The 15,324-nt window shown below is 41.0% G+C and overlaps 1 protein-coding gene across 6 annotated transcripts in view; it reads right to left on the bottom strand.

Annotated features, from left to right (window-relative positions):
- STAG2 (stromal antigen 2) overlaps positions 1-14,813 on the bottom strand; it is a 139,241-nt gene extending 124,428 nt beyond the window's left edge. For 2 of the 6 annotated variants that reach the window (XM_045472407.1, XM_045472412.1), the window contains exon 1: positions 14,380-14,813. The gene's annotated coding sequence lies outside the window, so the exon portion shown is untranslated. Of the gene's footprint in view, positions 1-10,323; positions 10,349-13,134; positions 13,241-13,385; positions 13,517-13,810; positions 13,905-14,303; positions 14,326-14,379 lie in introns of those variants that run through there. The other 4 variants (XM_045472409.1, XM_045472411.1, XM_045472408.1 and 1 more) reach the window with 4 other exon arrangements.
- Between the last annotated feature and the right edge of the window lie 511 nt (positions 14,814-15,324).

Here is a 15,324-nt window from a genome sequence, read left to right as displayed (position 1 = left end):
TTCAAGCCCCACATCAGGAGTAGAGTTTAGTTTAAAAAACACAAGAAACAGCAAGTGTTAGCAAGGATGTAGAGAAAAAGGCATCCTTGATCATTGGTGGTAGGAATGCAAACTGGTGCAGCCACTGTGGAAAATAGTATAGAGGTTCCTCAAAAAAATGAATAGAATTGCCATATGATCCAATAATTCTACTACTGGGTATTTACCCAAAGATTACAAAAAAACTAATCAGAGGGGTGGCTGGGTGGCTCAGTCAGTTGAGCATCCATCCAACTTCGGCTCAGGTCATATCTCGCAGCTCCTGAGTTTGAACCCCACATTGGGCTTGCTGCTGTCAAGCATGGAGTCTGCTCTGGATCCTCTGTCCCTGTCTCTCTCTGCCCCTCCTGCACTTGTGCATGTGCACACATGCTCTCTCTCTCTCTCTCTCTCTCTCTCTCTCAAAAAGAAACATTAAAAAAAAAACCCTCTCTCTTTCAAAAATAAACATTTAAAAAAAACACTAATTGGAATATGCACCCCTATGTTTATTGCAGTCTTATTTAAAATAGCCAACATATGGAAGAACCCAAGTGTCCATCAATAGATGAACGGATAAAGATGTGATAGAGGGGCACCTGGCTGGCTCAATCAGTGGAGCATGCGATTCCTCATCTCAGGGTTGTTTGAACCCCACATTGGGTGTAGAGATTACTTTAAATATTAAGTAAATTCTCAAAAAAAAAAAAAGACGTGGTGTGTACACACACACAATGAAATACTAATCATAAAGAATGAAATCTTGCCATTTGCAACAACATGGATCTAGAGAATATAATGCTAAGTGAAGTCAGTCAGAAAAGACAAATACCATGATTTCACTCATATGTGAAATTTCAGAAACAAAACAAAGAAAAAAAGAGACAGACAAACGAAAAAAAACCAGACTCTTAGGGGCACCTAGCTGGCTCAGTCCATTAAGCGTCCAACTCCTGATTTCAGCTCAAGTCATGATCTCACAGTTTGTGAGACTGAACCCCTCTTTGGACTCTGCACTGACAGCCCAGAGCCTGCTTGGGATTCTCTCTCCCTCTCTCTACCCTCCCTCACTCATGTTCTCACTTTCTCAAAAATAAAAGTTTTATTTTATTTTTTTTTAATTTTTTTTAACGTTTATTTATTTTTGAGACAGAGAGAGACAGAGCATGAGCAGGGGAGGGTCAGAGAGAGAGGAAGACACAGAATCTGAAACGGGCTCCAGGCTCTGAGCTGTCAGCACAGAGCCCGATGCGGGGCTCGAACTAACAGACCATGAGATCATGACCTGAGCCAAAGTCGGACGCTTAACCGACTGAGCCACCCAGGTGCCCCTCAAAAATAAAAGTTTTAAAAAATAGACTCTTAAATATAGAGAACAGAAGGTTACCAGAGGGGAGGTTGATAGGGGGATGGGTGAAATAGGTGAAGGGGATTAAGAGTACACTTATTGTGGGGCACCTGGGTGGCTCAGTCAGCTAAGCATCGGACTTCGGCTCAGGTCATGATCTCACGGTTCGTGAGGTCAAGGTCCATGTCAGGCTCTGTGCTGACAGCTCGGAGCCTGGAGCCTGGAGCCTGCTTCAGATTCTGCGTCTCCTCCTCTCCCTACCCTTCCCCTGCTCACACTCTGTCAACCTCTCTCTCTCAAAAATGAATAAACGTTAAAAAAAAAAAAGAGTACACTTATTGTGATGGGCACCGGGTAATGTATAGATTGTTGAGTCAATATATTATACACCTGAAACTAATAGAACACTGTTAATTATACTGGAATTTAAAAAAAATTCATGCATTTTTAATTCTCAAAGCAGAAAAAAAAGCCTTGCTCCTACTTTATTTCCAAAAGTTCCCTAGCTACTTTGAGAAATTTAACTTCCTCCTCAGTCTCAACAATTCAGGATTACTGTCTCTTTAAAAAAAAAAATTATTTATTTTAAGTAGGCTCCATGCCCAACGTGGGGCTTGAACTCATGACCTCAAGATGAAGAGTTGCATGCTCTACCAATTGGGCCAGCCAGGCACCCCAATTATTGTCTCCTTTTATTCTCTTTCCCCCCAAAAAATTATCACTATGAAATCTATAAATCAGCCCACTGGGAGGCAGTGTATCACCATGTAAAGAAGTACTGTATGCTGGAATCAGGCAGAAAGAACTGTATTCAAAAGTAGGCTCTGCCACTTACTAGCTGAGTGAACTTAGGCAAGTCACTTAACCATTCTGGAACCTCAGTAAATGAAAATACCACCAACTGCCTCACAGGATGTTGAAAGAAATAAAAAAAGTCAATGTTAGGGAATGTACAACTTGCCACGTAGTAGATGTGGTAATGATATCCTATACAAACTTAAGATTTCTCATTAAGGCAAAGCCAACTAGAGGAAATTAACTACTTCTCTTCCAACATACAGCCCTTTAATGTGAATATTAATAATGTAATTATAATGCAGGGTTAAATTTCTAGAAAACCTAAGGTTTAATTCAATCTTCACTTGAGAATCTGTATAACATATAGTACATGACACAAGGATTCAAAATTAGATAAAAACACAATTCGTAGTCAGAAGAAATTAACAATCTACTTAAAAGAGATAATGAAAAAGTTAACAATCTACTTATAAGAGATAAATGAATATTCACCAATATTGTACATTTAAACACTATATATTTATACACACACATATAATTAGCTCTCATGTTAGATTTGCTATTTTTCTGCAGCAACCTAGATACCTGTTTCAATCTAACTTCAAAAGTTTAGGAACTAATTTCCCACTAAAGAATCTTTTCTAATATAATGCCATATTGTCCAAATAATCCCTCTGAAATTTTTCAAGTATATTTAGAACACCGTAATATGAATGCAACTACTGAATACTCCTCAATGAATAGTAGCACTTTATGCATTGATATTTAATCAAAACTCAAAAAAGTACATATACACAGAGCTGGAAAAATCCATTTATCATTGACAAATTTGCTTTTCAAAAACATACCTTCATGCTTCTGCTTCCCTGCCAACCATGGCTACCACCACTTCCTCAATTCTCCTGCCAGGAATAAAGTCTGAGGAATGCCTTTTGGCCTGAATGAGTAGTGGAAACAGGGAGGGATATATCCCTAAGGAAAAATATTACGGCTTTGCTAATATTTCCTACATTTTCGTTACTTCTTTAGTGTAAAAGGGAAATTCTCAAAGGTTCATGTTCCTATCTTTAATACTATTTCTTTAAACCACAAAAAAAGGCATTTTTTAGGAAGAGGATATTAAACATGTTCTTTGTAATAATATTCTAGTTGCCACAAAGTTTGCAAATTAGGTACAAGGCAGTAGACACACTGGTGAGTGTGGAAAAATTCTCCTTGCTTTTGAAAAAGGGAAAATGATTAGAAATGCAAGAAAAGAGGGTATCATACATCCCAATCCTGTAATGGAAATACTTCAAATACACCAAACCTAAATCATCATGTATATCATATTCAGAGAATGAATTTAATGAGTATCATATAGTGCTATGAAGACATTTCAAGCTAACATTCTAACAAAGAATTCAAAGTCAAAAAGTTAAACAGGGGCGCCTGGGTGGCTCAGTCGGTTGAGCGTCAGGCTTCAGCTCAGGTAGTGATCTCACGGTTTGTGAGTTCAAGTCCCGCATCAGGCTCTGTGACGACAGCTCAGAGCCTGGAACCTGCTTTGGGTCCTGTGTGTGTGTGTCTCTCTCTCTGCTTCTCCCCCAGTCACTGTCTCTCTCTCTTTCAAAAAGAAATAAACATTTAAAAAAATGTTTTTTTTTAAAGTCAATTGTTTTTTCTCCCAAAACTTTTCAAAGTAGTCCTTAAAAATACTTGTCACCAGGGGTGCCTGGCTGGCTCAGCTGGTAGAGCAAGCAACTCTTGATCTTGGAGTTGGGAGTTTGAATACCACTTTAGGTAGCAGAGATTACTTAAAAATAAAGTCTTAAAAAAAATACTTGTCACTATCTCAAATTAAGAGCACTGTATCAAAAAAAAATAAAATAAAATCTGCATTGATGACTATTGGTTTTAGCCTAATAATATTCTTTAATATATAGTAATCCCAGTACATAGTGGTTTGTTTTGTTGTTGTTGTTGTTGTTGTTGCTATTGTTTTTTCAGAAAGAGCATGAGGGGGGAAGAAGGGGACGGGGGGGAGAGGGGTGGAGAGGGGGAGAGGGAGAGGGAGAGGGAGAGAGAGAGAGAGAGAGAGAGAGAGACACACGGAGGGAGGGAGGGAGGGAGGGAGGGGGACAGAGAATCTTAAGCAGGCTCCACATTCAGCACAGAGCTGGATGCAGAGCTCCTCGATCCTACGATGCTGGGATCATGACCTGAGCCAAAATGAAGAGTCAGATCCTCAACCATCTGAGCCACCCAGGCGATCCCCCCACTTCCAATTTCATGATAGCTTTTAATGAATTAAAGAAAAGATTTACAAAACTAAACAGACCTACTTACTAACCATGCAGTTGTTTATAAGATATTGACACCAACAAAACCTCCAAAAGTAAACTAGCCAGGGGATAAAAAACACACAAATTCCTCAACAAAATATCAAAATAGCCAAATATGAAAAAACTTAAAGTCCTCTTAAGATCAGCTCTCTGCCACTCACCCCCACTAAAAAGGGTGGGAAGGGAATTTTCGTTTGCAATAGAGTATAATCTGCAATTATGCTGAATTCATTTCTCCAAATGTTTGAATTCACCTACAGTAATCATTTTGGGGGGGGGGGATGTACCACAAATATAAACAGGCGGGAATATAAGGCAACTACAAAAGTCATCAAAATAAAAGAGAACTATTAATTTTATGAAATGACACTTCAAACTCTACAAGACAACTCTCAAATTATGTTACAGAATCAATTTAACTTCAAATAAGTCTCTAACCTGTAAGTTTTTCTTTCTTTTCTAACACCACTTCTCCCTAGTCACAAAATTATTTCTCTCTCACTTTTCTTCTAGGAAGAGATTTCCCACATAAAAACCTCCATGAAAAAGCATACAATTAACATTTCCTCCCTAGAAAACAATAAAGGAAGTCTGAATAAAATGTAAGAAAATCTGTTTACAGATTTCAAACAGTAAAAGTAGTTATCTTGGTTTTTTCCTTTTATTTCAGTGGACCTCAGAAGCTATTTTTTTTTTTTAACAGTGACTCAAAAGTCCAATAGTCACTTGAAAAAAGCCAACTGGAAATTCTCCTGGGTAGAATTTTAAAAACACTGTCTCTCGTCTTTTACTGTCAACCCCACACCAACAGAAATTCCTCCAAGTAAAAATAACAAACTCTCAGAATATGGCCGTTTAAAGTAATTAAATCACTTTCATGCCCAAATAAATTGTAGAGGCTGTGAATCCCTTCCTACCACTTACTAATTAGGCAAGGTTTCCTCTTGAAAAATGGGGTATTCATTAGGGACGTCATATATCCTAGCTTCTCTGGGACAGTTCCCATTTATACTATTATCCCAGAATGCCATCTAGTTAGAGTCCCCTTTCACTCTCCTAAGTATGCTGGGGTGGCTCAATCAAGTTAGGTGTCTGACTCTTGATTTCAGCTCAGGTCATGATCTCCTGGTTTGTGGGTTTGAGCCCTGCCTCAGGCTCAGCACTCACAGCGCAGAGCATGCTTGGGATTCTCTCCCCCTCTCTCTCTGCCCCTTCCCCACTTGCATTCTCTCTCTCAAAATAATAAACTTTTTAAAAAAGTATCCTGATTTGAGCAATAAATTATAGGATAATGGGTAACAGGGTTATGAAGATTAAGAGAGGTAATGCAATGTAAAGCATTTGTAACAGTGTCTGACACAGAGTTAAGAATTCAGTTAGTGTTAACTATTCCTAATGTTAGTCACCATCAAATACTTTATAAGAAGTTTTGAATTTGAGGGGCACCTGGATGGCCCAGTTGGTTAAGCGTCTGACTCTTGATTTCAGCTCAGGTCATAGTCTCACAGTTTGTGACATAGAGCCCCGCGTCGAGCTCTGCGTTGACAGCACGGGACCTGCTTGGGATTCTCTCTCTCCCTCTCTCCCCCTTTCCCCCGCTCTCACGTGCACACGCTCTCTCTCTCTCAAAATAAATAAACTTAAAAAACAAGTTTTGAGGGGCACTGCCTCGCCTGGGTGGCTCAGTGGGTTAAGTGTCCAACTTTGGCTCAGATCATTATCTCACGTCTGGTGGGTTTGAGCCCTGCATGGGGGTCTGTGCTGACAGCTCAGAGCCTGGAGCCTGCTTCAGATTCTGCGTCTCCCTCTCTCTCTGCCCCTCCCCTGCTCACGTCTCTCTCTCTCTCTCCCCGCCTCTCTCTAAAGTAAACAAACATTAAAAAAAAAAAACTTTAAGTTTTGACTTGTATAATGAACAGTGCTCCTACAATATTCCTTTTTACAAATAAAATTATTCAACTTCCCACATTCAATTCTTTGAAACAACTAAGTAGCACTAACTGCTTGAAATCAACACTAACCAATTTATCCAACTTATGCCACAGAGATGACAATATTATCAATTACATTCACATTTTATCATACTAAAGTTTAGTAGAGCTATATTAGGGTTACTGACAGGAAAGTTAACTGTGAAAAGTAAAACTGCTTAGCACCAAACCAAGTCCCTTAATATTCTAGCAGCCCTTCTCATCCAGGGTTCCACAAAGTTAACCACAGAACTCAGAAAATAATGTGAGTGACAATTTCCTGAATTCTCCCAAGAATGGTACAAAACTAGTATCTTCCTAGATACACAGGAGAGAAACTAATTCATTGTGTACAATGGATGTCTTGGGGCATAATTCCGTTGTAGAACACCAGGGTCTTGGTATTCTTGGAGTACAAAAGGGGAAAATATGGATGAAAAGACTCAATATTGAACAAAGAAATCTGGATAGAAGAGTGCATCACTCCCACAAAATAAGGGAATAATTAACATAAAACATATAAATTGCACTCATGGCTATGAAAAACATTATACATTGTTTTACCTCATCTCCACTAATTTATCTTAGGCCAGATATCCAACATCTAGCAGTCCTTCGGATAAGAAAAGTTCTAGTTGTAGTTTATGAAAAGCAAGAAGGAAAAAGCAAAGAAAGCTGAGACTAATGAACCTACTAATAATCCAGGTCACCAATATTAACTATTACCTGATACAAATTAGAACAAGAAAATTTAATAAAGTGAAAAGATGAACTAGAAATTAGAAGCAGAGAAGATATTAACACTCAGGAGGAAAGAGTATTTTTAAGGTACCATTAAATAACAACAAAATCCCCTTACAGAATCAATCAGAGCAGTGAACTACAAAAGTTGCATAAATTTTTATTTCAAATCTAAACCATTCAATAAACAAGCTGAATGACTGGGGAACTATTCTCAGACACACTTAGCTTCCATTCTGTATAGAACATAAATGACATAAGGGAAAAATTTTTCAGTGAAACCATTCTATCTACCATAGTATGACCCCTACCCCCAAAAAGTCAAAACTATAACTCAACATGTTATCACATTAACTTTTGTATAATGAGCACACACAAACAAAACCAAGGCTCAGATTTCTTTCAACTATCTTTTAGCGTAAAACACAATTTAGACCTTTCATCGGGCAACAACTCATCTAACCCTGTGTAAAAATCTGTATTTCCCTTGCACTGTATGTGAAAAAAAATCTTCATTTTGTAATATTAAAATGAGGCATGCTTTCTGGTGATAAATAACCCAAGACCTAAGCCAGTTAAGGGAAACTACTGAACTTAAAAAAAATACACACACAAAGGTTTTGAGGCCAAATTACTTTGGGTGTAAATTCAGGCTGTCAATTATTATGTGACAAGTCATTTATTCTTTGAGAGCCTCAATTTTCCCATCTGTAAAATGATAATAACCACCTATCATGCAAGGCAGCCGAGAAGATAAAACAATAAATGTTAAAACAGTTATTGGTATTCAAAAGGAACTTAAAAGTACACTAAATTAAGTTTCTTTCTTAGAATATCTCAAGATTCAACAAGTTAGAGGTCAAATCCAATTACAACAAATGTTGTGCATGCAAAATTTTAGTGTAAACAAGACTTACTTCTTCCCCCTCTAACATTCTGACATTATAAAAGAGTTTTACTTTGAGTTTACATTAGATTATTCAGAACTTACAGATATCTCTCTAGTTGGTCTCATCAATCCTAGTAATGCATTTTCCAATCAAATAATAAAAAAGAACAGAGCACTGACATTACTCACCCTCCCTTCCTTCGGAGGAATGAGGAGTGTAAAACAAGTTCAATAATCTCTTGACTAACCATATGTAAACACTTCTTGTTTTCTTCTGGTTAGTATCAAAGATGGAACTATAGCAAGCATACATTAAGAACACAGTTCAGGTAGCAGATCACCACAGCTGCTAGAGATGTAGGGTTTTTTTTTTAATGCACATATTCAAAAATTAAGACTCCACAAGCAACACCACTTACACAGAAGGAATATAAAATTTGGTTCAATTAAATGCAAAGCAGGCAACCCAGGATATGTTAAAAAAAAAAATCTGACAATTTTTTCTCACATTATCTTTACCAAACAGAAACATGCAATAACCACTGCTCATGATAGCCAGAGACACAGAGAATTATTATACAGGGACAGTACTGAGCCACAAATTAAAAGTTCAATGCATGTATCAGATGTAGAAAACTACAAAAGGAAAATGTAAAGAACTTTTAAATTTGCCTGTATCTTTAAAGTTTCTTTATTCTCCAATGATTAATCACATTTCAGGATATACTGATACCCATAGCTAACTGGGACTATCCCTTTCCTTTGCTAAGCTCCCCCAATTTCCAAAATGGGTATACAATAGTGCTCCATTGTACAATGAGCTGCCATTTCAAATATCTGAATAACCTACGAATAGCAATTTCAAAGTGCTAATAATATAAGACCCGGTTGTTGTTTTTAAACATGTGAGACACAAAAGTCACAATATTAAAGAGATATGAATCTTATCCCGCTAGGATGTAATGAACAGATCATGGTGTCCATTTAACATAAATTTTCTTCTCAAAGTTTATTTATTTTTGAGAGAGACAGTGTGCACAAGCAGAGAAAGGGCAGAGAGAGGAGGATAGAGGATCTGAAGCAGGCTCTGTGCTGACAGCAGCCAAGTCCTATGTGGGGCTTGAACTCATGATGAGATCATGACCTGAGCCCCGCGTTGGCCACTTAACCAAGTGAGCCACCCAAGTGTCCAGGTGTCCATTTAATGTAAATTCTAAATTAAAAGTTAACTTGCAGCATCAAAAACTGAAGTCTTCCATCTATTATAGAGCCCAAAGCAAAAAGAATACACTATTCACTGTTTACTCTCTTCCCACACATGACTGTGGGTGGCATCAGTTAAACATGCAGAATATTAAGCACTACTAAACCGTCCAAGGCATATTTTCACATCTAATGCTATATTCCCAAAAGATAATTTATTTGAGCCTGAGCCTACTCCCCACTTCTCCCCACCCATTTTAATACATAGGTCCTCAGACAACCACCAAAGTCAATAATGTAAGATCGATAAAGAAAATTATGAAAAAGAAATGCAAGACTTAATTTCATTCAAATCTTTAGTGTTTGGGCTTTAAAAAATATCCTAACTGGGCACCTGGCTGGTTCAGTCAGAAGAGCATGCGACTCTAGATCTTGTGAGTTCAAGCCCCACGTTGGGTGTAGAGATTACTTATGTATTTTAAAAAATAAATAAAATTTTAAAAATTAATAATCCTTACTAAATACACTTCAAAGTTACAAAACTCGTAATTTGTTGGCTTAGTAGTTTAGCTGTGGCCTTCCACAATAAATCTGAAGCCACAATCTTCATCATCTACTTAAGATTATTTGCATACAAGAATTCAAAAAATGTCATCTGTCTTCTCATAACATTCTTAAAGCTAAAACTTGCATATGAATACACAGACTAATATTAACAGTTATGAAATATCTTCCTAGACTAGGGTGGAATTTTGTTTTAATAATGATGAAGGAAGACACTTCACCCAACATAAAACTTAAATATCCATTATTTTGGATTTCCTTTAGAACTTTGACATATTCAAAAATACATCTGAGCACCTGGCTGGCTCAGTTGGTGAAGCATGTGACTCTTGATCTTGGGGTTGTGGGTTCAAGCCCCATGTTGGATGTAGAGATTACTTAAAAATAAAATCTTAAAAAAAATACATCTCATAGGGGTAAAAAGCCTGACACTGAACAACACAAAATTGCAGAAAATAAGGCACTTACCTTCAAAGAATGTAGAAGCAATTCACAAATATATTAATTAAGGAAACTGAGGATTTTAATTGCAATGCACTTTTACTGTTGATGGGTAATGGTCAGAATGGCCTTAATAGAAAAACATTAGAATATTTTACATATCGACTTTTAACTACACTAAATCCTCAAAGTGAGGAGTGCAATTTAACTCACTTTATAAGTAAATGTTCATTTTCATATCAGTTTTTTTTTTAAAGAACCCACCCCACCCCCACTGCCAGTCTCTGATAACCTTAGAATGCTATAGTTATTTCACAGTAGGAAAGAATGGCTAATAAGTACATTTCCTTTCCAATCCTAGTCTCTACCCATTCATTAAACACCAAATACTGAAACTGAATTCAACTCCTACCTCTATGTTCCTACCAGGAATGCGCCCTAGGGCACCCGAATCCCTTCCACTGTCACTTATTGCAACTGCCAAAGCCCCTCCTATTAATAGTAAATCCCTTTCATACTGACTCACTGTAACCCCAACTTAATGAAATAGACAACAAGCAAAATTTACAAAATCTGAGAATGGAATTTTCCCGTTTTCAAAGGATTAAAAAAGAAACTAAAAGTAGAATACATTCAGACTAAGTTACAAACATTTAGAGTTCAACCGATTTGTAACTATGTATACTGCTTATTCTATACTGGTTCAAATTAAATATTTTTTTGAAAGTTTGTATATCAGGCATTGTGTAATTACTTATGCAAAACGCCAAGTTTTCCACGCAGATAACTGATAGGTAAATACAAACGTATGCCATCACATCAAAATTGCAAGCCAATTTGAAATTTTTTCTTCCAATTTTTTTAATTGTGGAAATTTTCAAGTACGCACAAAAAAGTAGAGAGAATAATAGTACAATAAGCTCCCCTGTACTCATCCAGCTACGATCAACTCAAGGCCACTTTTGTTTCATCTCTACCTCCCACCACTCTCTCTTCCAATTATTATCTTCAGAAAAGAATTAAGAAGACACTGTGCTCGGTAAGTACCCTGAAAAAAGCCCAAAGATGCTAAAGTATCAAAGACTCGTAAGAAGAATTTAACAGTGACTGTCACCCTAAAACAACTACTTGCAAATTTAAGAATTCAGTTAAAAACAAAGAAATAGCCATCTTTAAGAATTTTAATAAAGTCCGTAAGATCCAAAAGGCATATTTAAAATTATACGTAAAAGGAGAAATAGGAGTAGGTGGTGAAAATGAACTTAAATATCTGCAATTAGCTTACATTCATGTAGCACCTCGGCTCAAAACGAAAAAAAAAACAGACTATTTAACATAATGTGTCATAAAATTACAATTCAACCACTTGAAAAACCGCTGAATGCTTATGCCTTAACCGGTCCTTCTGATCCCTAATTACAGATTGATATCGATGTAAAAAGAAAACCAGGCATTTTAACGTAAGCGTTTTAAAATGTTCAAAATTAACCCCACCGTTCATTGGAAAATATATGAAAGCAAGTCTAAACTACCTGAATTGTATGTCATTAAACAGAAATGTATATCCACTTTCCAGGGCCCAGGTTTTTTTTTTTTTTTAATAAGTTCACATATACCCTGAAACGCAACGCGCTAGGCTACAGATAGAATTAGAAGACCGCCTCCTGCTCTTGCTCCTAACCAATACGCAGAGAGAGAAGGTTGGCAGGAAAGTGCTGCGAGGACAGTAACAAACACCAGCAGCTCCCGAGCAGGCCCTGCTAGAGCCAGGAATGACGCACTTCGGTAACCCGACTCTTTCTCCCCTCCACCCCCGCCCCCAGCAGCGGTGCTGACACCGCCAACAGCCCGGAGTAGGAAAAAAGACAACAGAAAAAAGGCAGAGGTTGGACCGCACCAGGTTTCATCAAGAAACCTCGATTATTCCTCTTTCGACACTAACCACTAGGACTAAACAGGAAAAGAAGCTTCGTGCTTAAGCAAGTCCCATCATGGTGGTTTAAGAGTCACTAAATTAAGCTGATAATGAGTCCAATCCACAGAGACAAATACAGGGTGTGGCTGCCGTGAAATACGGCGGTCCGTGGGAGAAAAGGGGTATGGAATTTACACTCCAGTATGAGGGGAAGATGGGGCTTTACCAAGGGGAGGGGGGGCGGCCCGCGCATTTTAAGGAACCATTTCAAAGCAACACAAGCTTTTCGTTTACTTAAACCTAATCCCACAGATCAAAAGTTTCTAATAGATATATCGTGTAAACTGTAAATAACCATTTAATCAAACACCATGACCCTCAATTAAGAAACCATCCGAGAGAAAGGAGGGAGACGGTAGGAAAGGGTGGTAGGCAACAAGATATAAAACATTTCTAGGCCACGCAGGAGAAAGTCTCACAAACCGGATGAAACTACTAATGCAATATTAAAAATTAAAGCTGAACACTGCAGCATGAAAAATCTCACGATAAAACCCATTATAGTTCAGGATTAAAAATAAAATGACATACACACCAAGGGAGAGCGGAAACTAAATGTCGAAAGTACAGCGGTTTATAAAAAACTAAAGGCAAAACAAGACCTTCTCGCGACGAGGAAAAAAAAAAAGGCAGAAATCAACAATACGTTTACGAATGTAGGCCAGAAGAAAATGGGAACGGGGCTCAAAGTTTTGCGGAACTACTTGATGCTGTTTCCCACACCTTCTCTCTCCCATGGCCCATCAGACCCTTTTCGTGCTAAAATCGCCGGCCACAGATCACCGGGTACGCGACAGAAGAAAAAAGAAAGTCAACCCCAAGCAAGAATAAAAGTGTAGAGAGAAAAAACAGAAGCTGCCTACCTGGGGCAAGGATCAGCTCAGTTCGTGCCTTGAGAAAGACAGTGCGGGTGGGGGTGGGAACGAAAAGCAGCACTAAAACTAAAACAAAAGTGGCGCCAAAACCCCCCAACAAACAGCCTTCCACTCCCGCCCTTCCCCCCTCCTCCCATGCCAGGCAGGCAGGGCCCCCTTCGGGGGCAAGGTCTGCACGCGGGGGCCAACACTGCCAGACCCCAGCCTATTTATAAAATTGTTGCCCGAAGAAAACTGACCGAAGTCGGGCCTCGGAAGGGATGGAGAGATCGATGCCAATCGCTTTCCCAAGCAGTTCCCCCACCACGCGCTGGAGATGATGGGGCGGGGGAGAAGCAGAGGGGCCCGTCACATGAATGTTGTTCCCTCTCTAGGAAGGGAGGAAGAGAGGGAGGGAGCGGAGGGAGGGAGGAAAGGAAAGAGGGGAAGGGAGAAGGGAGGGGGCACGAGGGAGGGGTGTGATCAGAGTAGATTTTCCCTCGCCTCCCTCGGTCCGAGGCCCAAATATACACAACTGAGCCTCCGCTTCTCCCCTCCCCCCTAGGTTCCCAGCACCACCATTTTGCTCTCTTCCTTCCCCTCTCCACGATACCGCGCTCTCCCCCACCCCAGCCACAGCCTCCCCGGCTTTCCTCCCCCGACTATGGCTCGCACCCCACCCCACCTCCAGTTTGGGCTCTCCCAGGCTTAAGAGCCTGCCGGAGAAAAGGCACCTAAATCTAATGCAACACAGAAAAGCGGAGCCTCCATCTTGCGCTGCTCCGCGTTCTCCATTTTGGGCCACCCATGGGGGGGGGGGTCTCCGTGGAGGCCCCGAGGGAGAGTTGGGCGAGGGAAGGAAGAGAAAATCTTCAGCGAGGGTAGTCGAAAAGAAGAGTCGTGCAGTAGAAAGCCACTCTAGGAGTAGGAGGTAGGGAGGAAGGGGGGCTGGAAGTTCCTTGGTAGTGTTGAGGTGGCCACTTGGGGGGAGAAGGCAGAAAGAAGGGTTGGGGGTTACGCGGGGACGGGGAGGCTTCTCCCCGTCTTGACTTGGCCACCCGCTCCATGGCTGGCCCCGCTGGGGGCAAAGGGAGTAGAGGGGAAATTAAGTGGCAACAGAGTGCCCATTCTCTTTCCCTCCCAACTCTTCTCTCGCGCCCTGCTTCAACCATACACACCTCACGGTGGGCCCCGCGCCCTCCGGGTGCCCCTCCAAACTTCTAGAAGCTTCGCCTCCGCCATTTTATAACTTACCTCCCCCCTCAGCGTACACAGAGGCAGCAACGAGACTGTTCGCCTCCCCCACTCCTCCTTCCTTCTTTCTCAGGCCGGGGGCTTCTTCACCCCTGGGCTGGTACAAGATATTTTCCCCTTCCTCTTCTTTACACCCTCGAATTCTACTCAGGGACGGAAGCTCCCGCGGTTCTAGAGCGGTGGGGGGTTTTGAAAGTGGCGGTCGGATCCGGCGGGTTTTTTTTTTTTTCTTTTTTTTTTCTTTTTTTTTTTTTTTTTTTTTTTTTTTTTTGGTGGCGCTTCGGGATTGTTTGGGGTGTTCGCTCTTCGGCGACTTGGAGGCGAATGGAACGCGCAGGCGCCATCTGTCGGCCACGAACCCGCGCTCGGCTCCTGTTGGGAGGGAGCGGCATCTAGCGGCAGCGAGCTGACACTGCAACGCTTGTCTCCCAGCGTCCTCCTCCCTATCAACGACCAATCGTGGCCGACTGCCTCCCGGGTTCAGCGTCTCCGACGCCGCCTGCAAACGAGGCGCCCGCAGGGGCGCGCCGCCGAGTGGGGTAAACAAGGTTCCGTGCCCGCGCCTGACTTACTCATTCGTTTGGCCGCGCTTCCGCCGCGGACCCGATCGCGCCGCGTTTCCTCTCTCTTTAATTTGGGGGGGTCGAAAGGAGGTCGTTAGGAATGTCCGGCAGAGCCCCGGGCCGTGGGAAATCGGAAACCGGGGTCGCGCGGGACTCGTCCCCCGGGCTCCTGCGCCCCGAGCGCAGCCCGAGGTTGGCAGCCCAACCGGGCATCACCCTTCCCTGTCCCCTCCTCTGGCACGCCCCAGCGAGGGGCCTTCCTCCCTAGTTCCGGGACCTTCTTTTCCCCCGCGGTCCCTACCCCTTCCCACCGAAAGAAGTCTACTCGCGGAACTCTGACACCTGATCCTAAGTGATTCAGGGGCTTCGCTTTTTGAGTTTC

The sequence above is a fragment of the Leopardus geoffroyi genome, chromosome X (assembly GCF_018350155.1).
Source record: "Leopardus geoffroyi isolate Oge1 chromosome X, O.geoffroyi_Oge1_pat1.0, whole genome shotgun sequence".
Taxonomy (NCBI): domain Eukaryota; kingdom Metazoa; phylum Chordata; class Mammalia; order Carnivora; family Felidae; genus Leopardus; species Leopardus geoffroyi.
The sequence above is the reverse complement of the archived record's forward strand: the minus strand, read 5'-3'. Positions and strand labels throughout refer to the sequence as shown.